General features: G+C 39.1%; 1 protein-coding gene across 1 annotated transcript in view; it reads right to left on the bottom strand.

Moving 5' to 3' along the window:
* Positions 1-13,799, bottom strand: part of LOC133091858 (tripartite motif-containing protein 75-like) — a 137,043-nt gene that overhangs the window by 75,395 nt on the left and 47,849 nt on the right. The gene's annotated exons all lie outside the window — the stretch shown is intronic.

Raw genomic sequence — 13,799 nt, 5'->3', positions numbered from 1 at the left:
GACAATAGCCACATCTATTTCAAAATGCTTTACTCAATACACTTACTGGAAGACCCTTTTAAAAGAGAAATTATAGATCTATATGTTTAAGCACAATCCATGAAAACACTGAAAGAGTACTAAGGACGTCAATATGAAAACACTTTGCAAGGTAGATCTTTGTCTGATATGTAATGTTAACATTCCCCAGGGTGAGGAGCTACCTGGGGAGATTTAAAAAAAAAAAAAAACCTTTCCTTCTGCATAAAAGTCTTGACTATACCTCCTCCCCTTCCCTTCAGATAATAGAAATAATATTGGCTCTTTTTCTTCTTGCATCTCTAGAAATTCATGCTCGTCCTAAAAAATGATGAGCATCTTATACTTTTAATTTTCTCTAAGTTACAAATTAATTTTCATATGTAAATTCCATAGAAGGAAATGTCTGAGAAGAGTGATGGTCAAAGAGGAGGCGGGCAGTTCAGTTAAGTCTGAATTTGTCCCTCACACACACACACACACACACACGCACACACACACGCACACACACTCTCACACACGGCCGAGGCATGCCTGACTTGTCCATCTCACTATAATCCACGCATTTTGATAAGATCAGGATAAATCTTTCTCTTTTAATGGAGATGAAACTAACACCAACTACACTAAAAGGCACTTACATTTATATTAGAATATGCTAGGACAAAGAAAAACAAAAAACAGCTTTGCAGCTGAACCATGTATATGGAGTTAAGCCATTCTGGTAGATTCTTGTTCAACGAATTAAGGTTTAATTCACAACTTTATTTTTTATACACAAATGAAAACTAGTGAGTAGTCCAAGCACCAACTTTAATTAGCTGGAAACCATCAACTGTTCTTTCCTAATTCTTTGACTATATATTCTACTCAAAACCTGGATTCTTTCCCAAAGGAACTCCATTAATTACGGGGAATCTTTTTTAAGTTTGTTCCTTTCCATTCCTAAGCTTTTGTTTCTCTCTCTAAAAACGTATAGGGCATATTATCCTAATTTGGAGGAATGTAATTTCATAGCAGAATATTTATTTTATAAATTATTCTGAGCTATCATTTAAAAAAAGAAAAACATCCAAAAGCCAGGCACAATTTTTTTAAGGCTATTTATTAAAGGACAAAAGTTAGTGAGACCGGCACTCTCGTGTCTGACAGGCTGTAAAGTACAAAACGATAGAACAAGTCACTCATCAAATGTAGAGTGACGTATTCATTAGAATGTGGGACAATGTGAGAATAAGAAGAATAGGGGAAAATATTTTTAAAGAAAGGAAGGAATACTTCAAAATTTTAATAGCGACTGCCTCCAAATGTAGAATTATGAGTCATATTTTCTTCTTTCTCATATTTTTTCTATACTCACTCAGCTTTATTAAATTTAGGGTGGGTACAGAAAGAGCTATGATTCAAAATTCCAAGATCAGAATGGAAGAGGCTCAGATGTTTTTCGTTGGGAGTCATAAGGTAAGTTGCTCTCAAACATCCTGTATTTGACATTTCTGTTGGTGCAGGCAGCTTCCATGGAGAATAAGACAGGCGGTTTTCCCAACATGATAAAATAATAATTGAATTAAAATACTTGCTTGTGTTTAAACTCTAAGATTTCAGAGAAAGTAAAAATAAAATGTAAAGGCCTTTCCAACATCCCTTCTGTAGTTCGTTATCTGAAAACCTGGACACAGTTTTTAAACCAAAGTAATTGATTCCTTCAGACCAAAGTGTTTTCGTTTCTCAGGGCTTACAAAAATCCCTGAGATGGGTACAGTTAATCTAATTTGTAAAGCACATAGATTGAAGCTTTACACATTTGCATAAATTAAACCTACCAGTCATTAATCCAGAGGTGACTTCTGTCAGTTGGCGGTTGTTTTCTGACTCTCTGGACATAAAGGGAGGGGATGGCATGTTTGAATGGTTCCCTGGGTCTGGCATTTTGTAATCCCCCAGACAGTTCTTCAGCACACAATGAGTCAGCCCAGGGTTGTATTCTCTGTTCTGTGCAGACAGTGACAGAGTATTCTTGTGGGATTTCACCCTTACATTTGTCTGCAGGCCGTGCAAATTAGATGCTTTCACAAGGTAAGAAAAATAACTTCCCAACTACATTACAATATAAACATTTTCCCCTGAACTTAAGGATAGTTGAGTCATAAAAATGGTTTGTAGCCTGGGTGGTCAGAATATAGAAGCATATACAAGGAAGATGAAATTTATTCTGGAAAATATCATTTCCCAGTCTGGTAAAAGCCCTCAGAAATGTTAAATTATTATGAAATGTTGCAGAAATGTTAAATTATATTCTGCTTGTTCTTTGTCCTTTAACCTTTCTTTGCCTTATGATTATTAAAAATAAATTAGTTCCCTTATATGTATATATAATTTTTATTTATTTATTTATTTGTATTTTGTTACTTAGAGTTAGGTTTTTGAACTTATGAAGGTTAGTATTTATGAACACCGATGAAGGTACTATCATGCAATATTATAGCAAAAGTCAAGGAGTTTTCTGCAGTGACAACAAAATCTTTACATTCTCCTTCTCCACACCCATAATGCACCCTGGTGTTCTTGTGGGGGAGCTTGGGTGTTCACATCTGATTGACAGGGTGAATACAGAGCAGCAGATGACAGAGCTCAAGCAGAGCCTCTTTGCATTCATTCAGTTATTCATCAAGTATTTATTGAGTGACTACTATGTACCATGCACTGTCCCAAGGTCTGTGAGTCAAGAGACAGGATCCCCACTTTCACAGAGTTTATATTCTAGTGGAGAGAGACTCACTAAACAAATATATTTTAAACATTTAAGAGCACATTTGAATATTCCAAAGATAAGAAAATAGGACAGTGTGAGAGCATATACCTAGAGGGAGTAGCCAAGACCAGAAGGAAAAGCCACTGTAGGCAGGAAACCTCCACCCTCTTAGGATCCCTGGCTGGGTCTGCAAATGAAGCTGACAGAGTCACAGGAGAAAAGCATACACGTTTATTTCATGTAAGTTTTACGTGACATGGGAGCCTGCTGAGGGGAACAGAGACATGAAGAAACAGAGCGGCTCAGGGTCGTTCATGCTGGGTTTGACGAGGAACTGGCAGTGGCAGAGGAGTACAGTAGGTTAGAGAGTGTGGGCTCAGGGTCGTAAACGGGGGGAAATGGCAAGGTCTGTTTGTCAACATCCTTCTCGCTGTCCCTTTGTCTTAGGAGATAAGGATGCTTCTTTCCTCCAGATATAGGGAGGGCACCTCTCAGATGAGGGTTTTATGACCTGTTTCATGGGAGATGGGAAGAGGGAAAGTCACAGTGACCTTCCTGCTGCCATTTTCTCAAATTCCTTCAGCTTAAAATATTCGACATGCCAGGTGCCATATTTTTGGGGTACTGTGTCCAGAACCCCATCACTATCCATGTGAAGGTCTGAGGAAGCGAATTCCAAGAAGCGGGGGGACAGGTGCAAAGACCCTGCAGCAGGAAAATGTGTGGGTTTCATAAGCCATGGAACACAGCGAGGGGAAAGGAGGAGTGGGAAGCAAGGACGGGCCACACGACACAGCATGTGGAAGGAACTGGTGCCACGTTAGATTTTCTTCTGAGGGAAATCTATACCAAATGCCTCTCACCGTTTATGACTTTGCTTCTGAGACTCCAAGGGATCTTTGTTCAAGAGGAGCCTCTTTTTTATAAGCTGTTACTCTAGGCTGTTCCTTTGGCCACTGATAAAAGAAATTTTCCCATATTGTGGAATGGAGAAGTCATTCTGGCTTACACATGCGTTAACTTGAATTTTATCCTAACTAGAACAGCCTGTTTGTGGCCTATCAAACATACATTGTACATCTGATTTAATTAGTAAAGAAAAGGGCACATTGAGCAGAAATAAAGAATGTCCATGTTACAAGTAAAGCTAAATGTCTCCCTTCCTGGGACGCCAGTGCTTGCTCTTCCACAGTAAGACTCCCTTCCCAGGTACCAAGGTCACAGTGACTCACTGTGTATGTGCTGATCTGGCTTTTTTTGAAACCTTGAAGGTATGTATCCCTGACTTGTTCGATCTTCTTTGTTCTGAGAAGACAGAAAACCGTACTGAAAACCTTGCTTCCCTGGAGCAGTTCCTCCGAGTTATCTGAGAGGCCGTCTTCCGGGCTATAGTCCTCAGTTTGACTCAGATAAAACTCTTTTCTATTCCTACCATAGATGGTTCGTTGACTCTTTTCATTGACACCACTCTTACCCCAGCAAGTCCCAGTAGCCACACGAAGGATTAGTCTGTGTTTTACGTGATTATTTTCTAACTGTTTCTAAGCTCTTTAGTGGGAAAATTATAAACATAAACAAAAGAAGAAAGAATAGTATAACAAAGCCCATTTTTCAACAATGATCAACTAATTTTTCATTGCACAAGCAGTACATGCTTTCTGTAAATAATACAAAAAAAAAACCTCAAAGAAGAAAAAACACAATTCCTCTACGTAGAGAAAACTACTGAAAACTACAGTATAATACTACATCTTTTGTTTTTCATATACATATATAGGGTAGGGTTTTTGTTTGTTTCTTGTTTTTGTTGTCAAGATGAGTCCATGTTGTACGTGCTATTTTGGAAGCTCAGGCAGCCTTTAAGCTATTTCTTCTACTCTCTCCTCACCCTTCCCATGGAAGTTTCCATCTTACCCCAGCTCATGACGTATTTATTTTGACATTCCTCCTGTTTCTTCATCTTTGTACATGTCCAGCATAGCTGAACCATGTTGCTTGGGAATAATTTCCATGTTGGTAAACTATCTACATGGATGGAAGCTGAAGGTCAGGAGAGTGGTTAGAAATGTGAGCTCTGGATTCCAATCCTGACTCTGCCTCTTAACCCTCTGAAGACAGGCAACTTATTAGCCTCTCTGTGGCTCAATTTCACTGCTCATAAAATGGAGAAACAATCGTTTCTACGTCCTAGTCCTGTTATGGATAATGTAGAATAATGTATGTACTCAGGGCCCTTGCCATATATCATGAGCTCAGTAAATGGTTGCTATATTATTAAAACACTGGTTATTGGTGAACTGAACTTTTATGCCAAATGATAATATATCAAGGATAGTGATTTAACTTCCCCAAAAGCTGTACACAGCACCTGTGGCAAGTCACTGTCTTATAATATCAGAAAGCACTCTTGCTTTTTAAGTCCTTAGTTGAAGTTAGACTAGATATAGCCAAGCAAAGAGCTCATGTCCCAGCAGGGCAGAAAGCCAAACTCTGGCAGTGGGAGTTTGCCCCCAGGTAAGGGTCTACTGCAGGACACCAAGCAAGGGAGTGGGAGACAAGCCTCAGATCCACTCCCACTTGGTCTTTGGGTTGGGGGTGTTTTAAAACAAAGAGGCTGGATTAATCATCATCGTGTGACATTTCTTAATCTAGTTCAGGAGTCAGAATGTCTCTGGTTTAGACTCTCTGGCCAGGTGGTCCACGGCTCAGGGTCTGTGAGCTCATCTTGCCCTGGAGAAACAGCCTGAGTTTATATGTTAATGATGATATCCATAATAGCAGTTTTAGTATATTAACTATGTTATTGACAGCAGCAATTTAAGTCATCCGATTCTGGTTGATTAGTGTTCAGTTAGCAGAGGACTGAGGTCAGAGGGGACAAGAAAGGGACTGACGTTTTGGATAGAGAGATTCATCATAAACTTGGTAAGGGAACTCGGTTTTAGGGGGACTCAGTTTCAACGTGCCACGTTGGCATCTTATTTATTAATCAGTGTATCCTACGTAATATGCTACTTAGTATATAGAATAGCACCACTTGGTAATACTGTATTTATGCTGAAAATATTTGGTCTTGGTCTGTGTTCAAGAGGGGCTGGCTAGTATATGATCAGCTCTCCCAGGTGAGGGAAGGAAGAGCCAGTAGTGTGGGAATAAAAAACATATGACCTGTCATTAATGAACAATAGTGAGGCTATGAGGGCAGGAGGAATCTTGCTAACACAGACCCTCATGACCATTTGAGGGATAGTTTATGTGGGCTCCACCTAGCAATTCTCTGTGTGTGCTTCATTCCTCACCTGTAGGTAGCACTGAAAAATCATTAAAAGTAAAGGAATATGTTCTCCAAAAGGGTGAAGGAGAAAGCCATCTCCTTAGTAATTCTGCCTTGCAATTTTCCTTCCACCCTATTTTGCTGACCTCAATCTTCCTGCATTAGATTTTTAAAAAGAATGAGACTAGAGAGGAATCAGAGAAACAGAGCAGAGATTCAGCAGAAAACTTAAAGTGAAGAGGTTGATCACCTTTGTCAATTTTAGTTTTAAGATGAGATTTTATGGAAAATGACACTGTATTGTCCTCTGCTATAATCAGGAGGAAACCAGCCTCTTTACCTCTCATGCTGAGGTGTGATTAGATGCCTAGCAAAGTATTTTCAAAATTTAAAGTTGTCTCCATAAGATTGTAATTCCAGCTCTACCACTTCCTTAAGTTCATTTAACATGGTATGGCCTTAGTGTTACATTTTACTAGGAGCACTCATGCTGTGTGGTGATTAAATTTGTGAAACAGCTTTTCCTAAAAGTAAACAAATAAAGACTCCATTGAAATTCCTTAACATGCAAGCTCTCTCCCTTTGTCTCCCTCCGTCCCCTTCTTTCTTTCTCTCCCTCCGTCCCCTTCTTTCTTTCTCTCCCATTTTTCCCTTTTGCTTGGCACTTTATTCCTTTCCCTTTCAAATGACTATCTTACCATAAACATTTTTCCTTCACACACACACACACACACACACACACACACACACACACACAGGCACACCTGACACCACTCACCCAACAGTGTCTGCTACTGATTGGCTTCCTCCAAAAAGGACAAAGGGTCAGTTAGAGGAGCCATCCTTCAGTTTGCAGTGGAAATCTGGCAAAAGTGCTGAAATTGGTAGAACTGCCCTTACAACTCTGCAGACAAGTAATTGGATCCATATGTGCTGCCTTACAGAATATTTCAATGAAATTAACTTCAGCGTGGGGCTCTGATTTCAGTAAGAAAAGGGGCAGAAGTAAAAAGACACACCTACAATGATCCACCTAGTTTATTTCTTGGCAAGTGAGTATCACATCTTCTACAGAGACTTGTGCTTGTGTTACAGGGGAAGTGGGTGTCTTAAAGCTGTCCGCAAGAAAGCAGTAGCCTAACCTAAATTATTAAATGTCTCTAAGCACATACATGCATGCATACATACTCTATAACTCCATAACCATTAGATTTCTGGAAAATAACATTTGACTGGGAGTTCATCAGTCAGAGATCTAATATGATTCGATCATTTGAAGACAAGAGCATGAATAAAACTTAAATTCAAATAAAGCTTTATTAAAAATGCAAATCACTTTCACTATAAATATTAAGGAAGGCTCCACGAAGTTTAACACATAAAAAAGATTGTTTTATTTCTGCAGCTGTGGAGAGGTAGCTAGCAACTCAGAAGAGGAACTCCAGGGTCTCACTGTCTGGGTTCAAATATTTCATCCTTTCAATCCTGAACTTCATCTCACTCCCTGGTAACATCCTGCAAAATATCATTTCTCTTTCCCAGAGAATCCAGTCTGGAGTCTAGCTACGTAACCTTGGAAAACTCTCTGTTTCTCTACACCTAAGTTGCCTAATTTGTAAAACAGACATAAGAGGGTTGTTGTGAGTATTAAACTAGTTAATTCAAGTAAAGTTCTTACAATAATGCTTGGTATATAGGAGGTGACAAACAGAAGATCTTTCACATTGAACTTGTCTCTAACAAGAACTATTATGGTGCATGCTTATTCTATCACTAACTTGCTTTGGCCTCTGCAAGCCAGTTAATGCCACTTTTCTTGTTTGTATGAAGGAAGAGATAGGACTTCATTTCTAACATTCTATATATATATAATACACAAAGAATATTTACATTTCCAGGAGGTTTATTGGACTTCAGTAGCACATAAACTAGTTTAAATATTGTTGTGTGTGATATGGGCTCAACAAATCTAAAACAGTCACAGTAATTGAGTAATTGATCGCAAACATTTCTAGTTCAGGTGCCAAGTTTGGGGAAGGCAGAGGTAGCACCATGATAATAAATAATAATAAAATTCTCCTTCCAGCCAGGTCAAGAGACATGACAGAGAACTGTACCCAACATCCTTGTCAAATAGCTCATGAGGGCACTCACTGTATAAAAAGAGAGTTGAAAATTCTTCTTGACTGATTATTGGGAAGAAAGTCAGGCAAAGTGTAGCAACACTAGACAACTCACTGGAGCACCCTGGGATAACGTTAATTGGACTGGATTCTCTGGGAAAGATAAATGGTATTTTGCAGGATGTTACTAGGGAGTGAAATAAAGGTCAAGATTGAAAGGATGAAGTGCTTAGAAACTGATCAACAAAGTTTTCTGTACTTTGTCAACCACACATCAGTTAGCATGTTACCACCGAGAGGTTAATTTAAGACATGGATGCTTTGGGCTTATATTTTTCTTTCTTATAAAATGCAACAAAATCCCTGCATATACCAACTGTTCACTTCATCTTTATTAAATCAATTAGTGATCCCTCTTAAATTTTCAGCCAGCGGAAACTGAAGTAGAGACAAACAGAGTTTCAGAGAACTTAAGAATGTGTAAATGTAAAGACTAAATACCTCACATTTTAAATGAAGGATGTGATAAAACAACTTGACCAAAGCCATATGACTTAGTGACAGGAGCCAGGACTAAAAATTCAAGTTGCCTGACTCTAAGGTCATGCTAGTCCCATTACACCAAACTGCCTTCACTTTTGGAGATGAACAAAATCTTCACAAGCCAAGATTCAAATATCAACTTTCTGTTCTATCAGTTACACTCTAGACCATTCAAGCTCTGTGGTTCAAAAGAGATTCAAAATTCCCTGACTCTCTAAGTCTTAAATATACCCTCAAAGAATTCCAACACAAGGTTTACTAGCAGCTTTATAGCATATATACCTTGGGTTGGCCAAAAAGTTTGTTTGGGTTTTCCCATTATGTAAAAACCCAAACAAACTTTTTGGCCAACCCAGTAATTCATCCAATAAACAATAACTGTTGTCTTGGAATCATTTGAATTTATTATGAAAATTCTTGAGACTGTTTTTGAGAAAAATAAGCATATAAACAAGGTTAAAAATGGGGTAGAGAAGATAAATCCAAAATATCTCACTTCTTTCTTTTTTTTTTTTGAGAAATATTACTAATTGGGATTTCTCCTATGTCAATTGAATGATTTTTACCTAATTCACTCTTCATTACAAAAATATGTAAAGATTACAAATATCCCTTTTTAACCTACCGCAATGACAAAAGTTTTCTTGATGCCATTTGGTCGATCACTTTAACCCAGTAGCCTGGGTAAGAATCACCACAATGTAGGGGGGGTCTGAATGTTCCACACATGTTGCAACTTCTATTATTTTTGTACTTGATATAACTGAGAGTCTACTAAACCCATGACTGTGTTAATTTTTTTTTTTTTCAGGTTTGCCAGGCAGATGAGGGCTAGAAAGCTATCCATACTCTCAATAGTGTGTGCCTTTTTTGGAGTTATGGTTTCTTGTGAAAATATATGTTTTGGCTCAGATATTAGCTTGATGCAGCATTTATGATCAGTAATGTTTTTTCAACTAGCACATGTGCCCAAGAAGATCCTGGGAAAATTTTTGAGTGAGCATTGTACTGAATAAATGCTTTAGCATACTCAGTGTTCTAACTGTATACATTTGATATCTCTAACGTGTCTAATTCACCATTTCCTCTAAGCAGGGAGAATGCCAATTTTGGTCACACCTGTTTTCAAAACCAATAGTTTTTTTTATTTGCTAAGATTCTGTTTTCTATAACTTCTGTTGTTAGTTTCTTCTTCAGTGTTAATTTGGGACCCAAGAATAGCAATAGATAAATAAGGGAGGCCTAGGAAAACTAATGTAGGGAATGAAAACTGAAAAGCATGGGATTGGTCTAGACCCAGAAGTGGTCACAATGGAACCAAGGATCAAAGGAAAGATGCATACCAAACCAGAGGTCAGTCAATGTCCTGGTGTGAAATCCAGAGAGTTGGAAAGCAGAGAAAGGGAAGAAATGGGAAGCCAGGAGGAAATGAGATCTCAGGCAGAAAACTGAAGTCAGAGCAAGATTGGGAAGGGGAAGTTAACACACCACCCATCCAAGCAATCAAGAATCAAAGAGGAAACACTCTTGGGAAGGGAGACTCTAAACCCAAAGTCTGTCTCCACTAGGATTAGTTTTAAATGTTTCCATCTATGGGCAGGAGCTAAGCCCACCACAGAGAGAGACAGGTGGTTAACCAGGAATCAAGAGCAGATCCTGACAATATTAAGATCTACTTTACTAGGATACTTAGAGTGGAATTTTATTCAACAATAAATTAGATAACAAAGATATAATAATGAAGAAAACAGGTAAGATTCCCTACCCTCATGGAGTTTACATTTTATAGAGGTAGGTAAATACAGGTCATGGAGCACAGTTACAGAACACAACTTTTCAGACTTGAAAGGTAACCTAATTTCTATCCTTATCTAGGTCCACTTCCATAAACAGCTATCCTAGCATTTGCTCTAATTAATTCCTGAACTTGCCTCTTTTTTTCTTATTCACTTTTTCTAGGAAATTTTTTTTCACATATTCCTTTTCTTTGTTCCTATATTCACTTCTGGAGCCATTCTGGTTTTAAGTTCTCATTCATTTTTTTAATATCTCATGATTCCCATATCCAATTCAAGTCAATATGAATTCAATATTTCTAGGCTCCAGAGAAGACATCAAAAGGAGAAAGGGCAAGTCTCTCCACTCAAGGAGATTTTATTTCTGCAGAAGTCCATATGTCCTCAAGAAGCTGTCAGACCAGGATGAATGTTATGATGGCCCACACGGGAGGCATTATGTACTGTGGTGGTAAAAAGGCTATGATAACAGAGGACAGTTTCCAGATTCCCAGAACAGAACTGAAATCGCTTTCAGTTGGCAGGCATCAGGAAATGCTTATAGAGGAAATCTAATGAATTTATAAGAAAATTAAATTAAATTAGATAAAATTTAATGAGTAAACATTAAATTCAAGAATAGGGACTGTGTCTGATTCCTCATTTTATCCCTAGTACCTAGAACCAGAGCCTGGAATGTGGTAATAATTTAAGTACACAACAAATATTTGTTGAACTGATCTTGAATGATTGGATTAAATCCTGGACAACTAGGAGGACTTCAATTAAGTAAAACTGGGGCAAACAGAGCAGGTCTTTTCGAAGAAAAGAAAGACACGACATGAGCAAAAATAAGAAAAGAGAAAAATGTGAGCAGAGGGTAGCCTAATTTGGATGGTTTGAAGTGTTTACAGAAAAGGCCTGTTTGAAAGTTTAATGATTTTATATGAGACTCGCTGGTTTCAGCATTGTGGTGAAAGCGTGCGCCCCATATCAAGGAAAATGGGGGAAGGAGTAGGATAACCAGGCAGACTCAATTCAGATGTCTGGCTGAGTGAGGCTAATAAGAAGGGGCCCAGGAGAGAAGTTTCAGGTTGGAGAGAGCAGTATTGTAGGGAGAGAGCTAGAGGAACAGAGTGAGACCCAAGTGGGGAGGAAGACTGGACAGGCGGGGTAGGACCCCAGGACCAAAATCACAGGAGGAAGAAGCCTGGGCTGGGTGGACACAGGCCTCATCTCGGCTTCGCCATTAACTATTCGCTTTGGGGGTGAGTCACTTCCTTCTGAGTGTGTTCTCTCATCTGTAAAATGGAGATGAAACCTACATCACACTATCATGTCTACATAAGACAACTTTTGTTAAATATCTGACATATACAGTATACCACCATAAAAATAAGTATGTTTTTACAGAATTATATGGAGAATATGTTTACTTATAGAAAAGACGAATATACAGCAGTATTGGGTTGGCCAAAAAGTATGGAACATCATATGGAAAAAACCAAACGAACTTTTTGGCCAACCCAATACACTGATTTTCTGGGGCTGCTGTAACAAAGTACCACAAACTGCTGGTGTAGAACAACAGAAATGTGTTCTCTCATCATTCCAGGTGCCAGAAGTACGAAATCAAGGTGTTGGCAGAGTTGATTTTTTCTTGGAGGCTCAGAGGGAGAATCTTGCCTCTCTCTTAACTTCTGGTGGTTGTTGGCAATCCTTGGTGTTCCCATGCTTGTAGTCGCCTAACTCCAATCTCCGCCTCTGTTGTCACGTGGCATCCTCCTTGTGTGTCTCTGTGTGTCTCCTTTTCTCACAAGGACGACAGTCATATTGGATTTAGGGCCCAATCTACCCCGCTATGACCTCATCTTAACTAATTACATCTGCAAAGACCCCATTTCCAAATAAGGTCACATTCTGAGGTTCCAGGTTGGCATGAATTTCAACCCAGCATAAGAAGTATATTCCTAACTTACTCTTATTTTTATAGTAGCTTCGACAGTCTATTATGATAAGAACTAGGATTTGAGCCTTAGAGGGGAGGGGAACAAAAAGGTTGAGATCCCAGGTCAGGAAATCTGAATTCCATCTATTCCTCTTCCCACGTGTGTAGCCTTGGAGGCTACACCCTCTTTAGTGGTTAGTCTTCTCATCTGATAAACAGCGGGCAGAACTTCAGAGTGTTTGGGGAGGAGTAAGGGAAGTAATGCGTGTGATGCACTTAGCATGGTACTGGCCCAGGGATGGTGCTCAGCTCACTCTAAGGAGGCCAACCTGTGCTGCAGGTGGCGAGGGGGGGGGGGGGGGATAGGGGGAGGGCAAGGTTTCTGCTCATGTGAACATGACTCACCATTCATCCGGACGCAGGCCGAAAGCACTGCGTGGAGAGCCACTCTCATCTTTACAATCTAGCACTCTGCCACTACGATTTCCCCAGGCCAGCTTGTTCAGTGCTAACTCAAGTGACTCACCACCGCTCTTGATCCATGTCCCGCGGAAATGCCAGGCCACTGGCTAGCACTTCAGTTTGCCCACCAGCTTTATACACTATATTATTGGACTCCGAAAACCAACTGCTTAATCATCATCGTCAACTTCTTCTTAAGTTATTTTTGGAAAGAACAATTTAAAATATATGTAAATAAATAATGCCTTAACTTTCATAAATTTGTAATACATTATCTTGCTAAAACTTTATAACTCTTTCAGGTGGAAAACCAGGTAGTTTATTTACATGACTTAAATACAACACTTCGCTGTATCCTGATTGGTGGGAACACCTTCCACAGTACTTGCTTATATTAGCCCTATTCTAGGAGTTCATTTTTGGCCACCTGGTAATGAAATATACAAATTTGAATCAGTTACGCAGTTTGTGGTAGTCACTATCTTATCCACAAAGAAGGCTGACCATAGTAATACCTTTGAATAGACTTAAAACTTGGCCTGAAGTTATACTGTCAAAATCTATATTGGTCTCCTGTTGGTTTGCTCGATTTAACACTCAGTTTTGTCAGCTTGCGGTTGGTTTTCCAGGGTGCTGTACTGAGAACCTTACAGGGGGAGTAAAATCTGAACATTACCTTTGCTATTCGTGAGGCACTTTTATATCATGAGTCCATACTCTTGTATTCAATTGATGTTACGGAATGATGTATAAATGCAGCAGGGCTGCATAGTGCCCTTTAACCCCCAGAGGGGCAAATGTTCTCAGGATTTTAATAAAATGATTTTAAGAACTGCTGTATGCTCTTGCCTGTTATAAAGTTCATGGATAAGCAGGCAGGCAGGGATTCTTACTGACTGATGTC

The sequence above is a fragment of the Eubalaena glacialis genome, chromosome 5 (assembly GCF_028564815.1).
Source record: "Eubalaena glacialis isolate mEubGla1 chromosome 5, mEubGla1.1.hap2.+ XY, whole genome shotgun sequence".
Taxonomy (NCBI): Eukaryota; Metazoa; Chordata; class Mammalia; order Artiodactyla; family Balaenidae; genus Eubalaena; species Eubalaena glacialis.
This window is presented reverse-complemented; position numbering and strand designations above follow the sequence as displayed.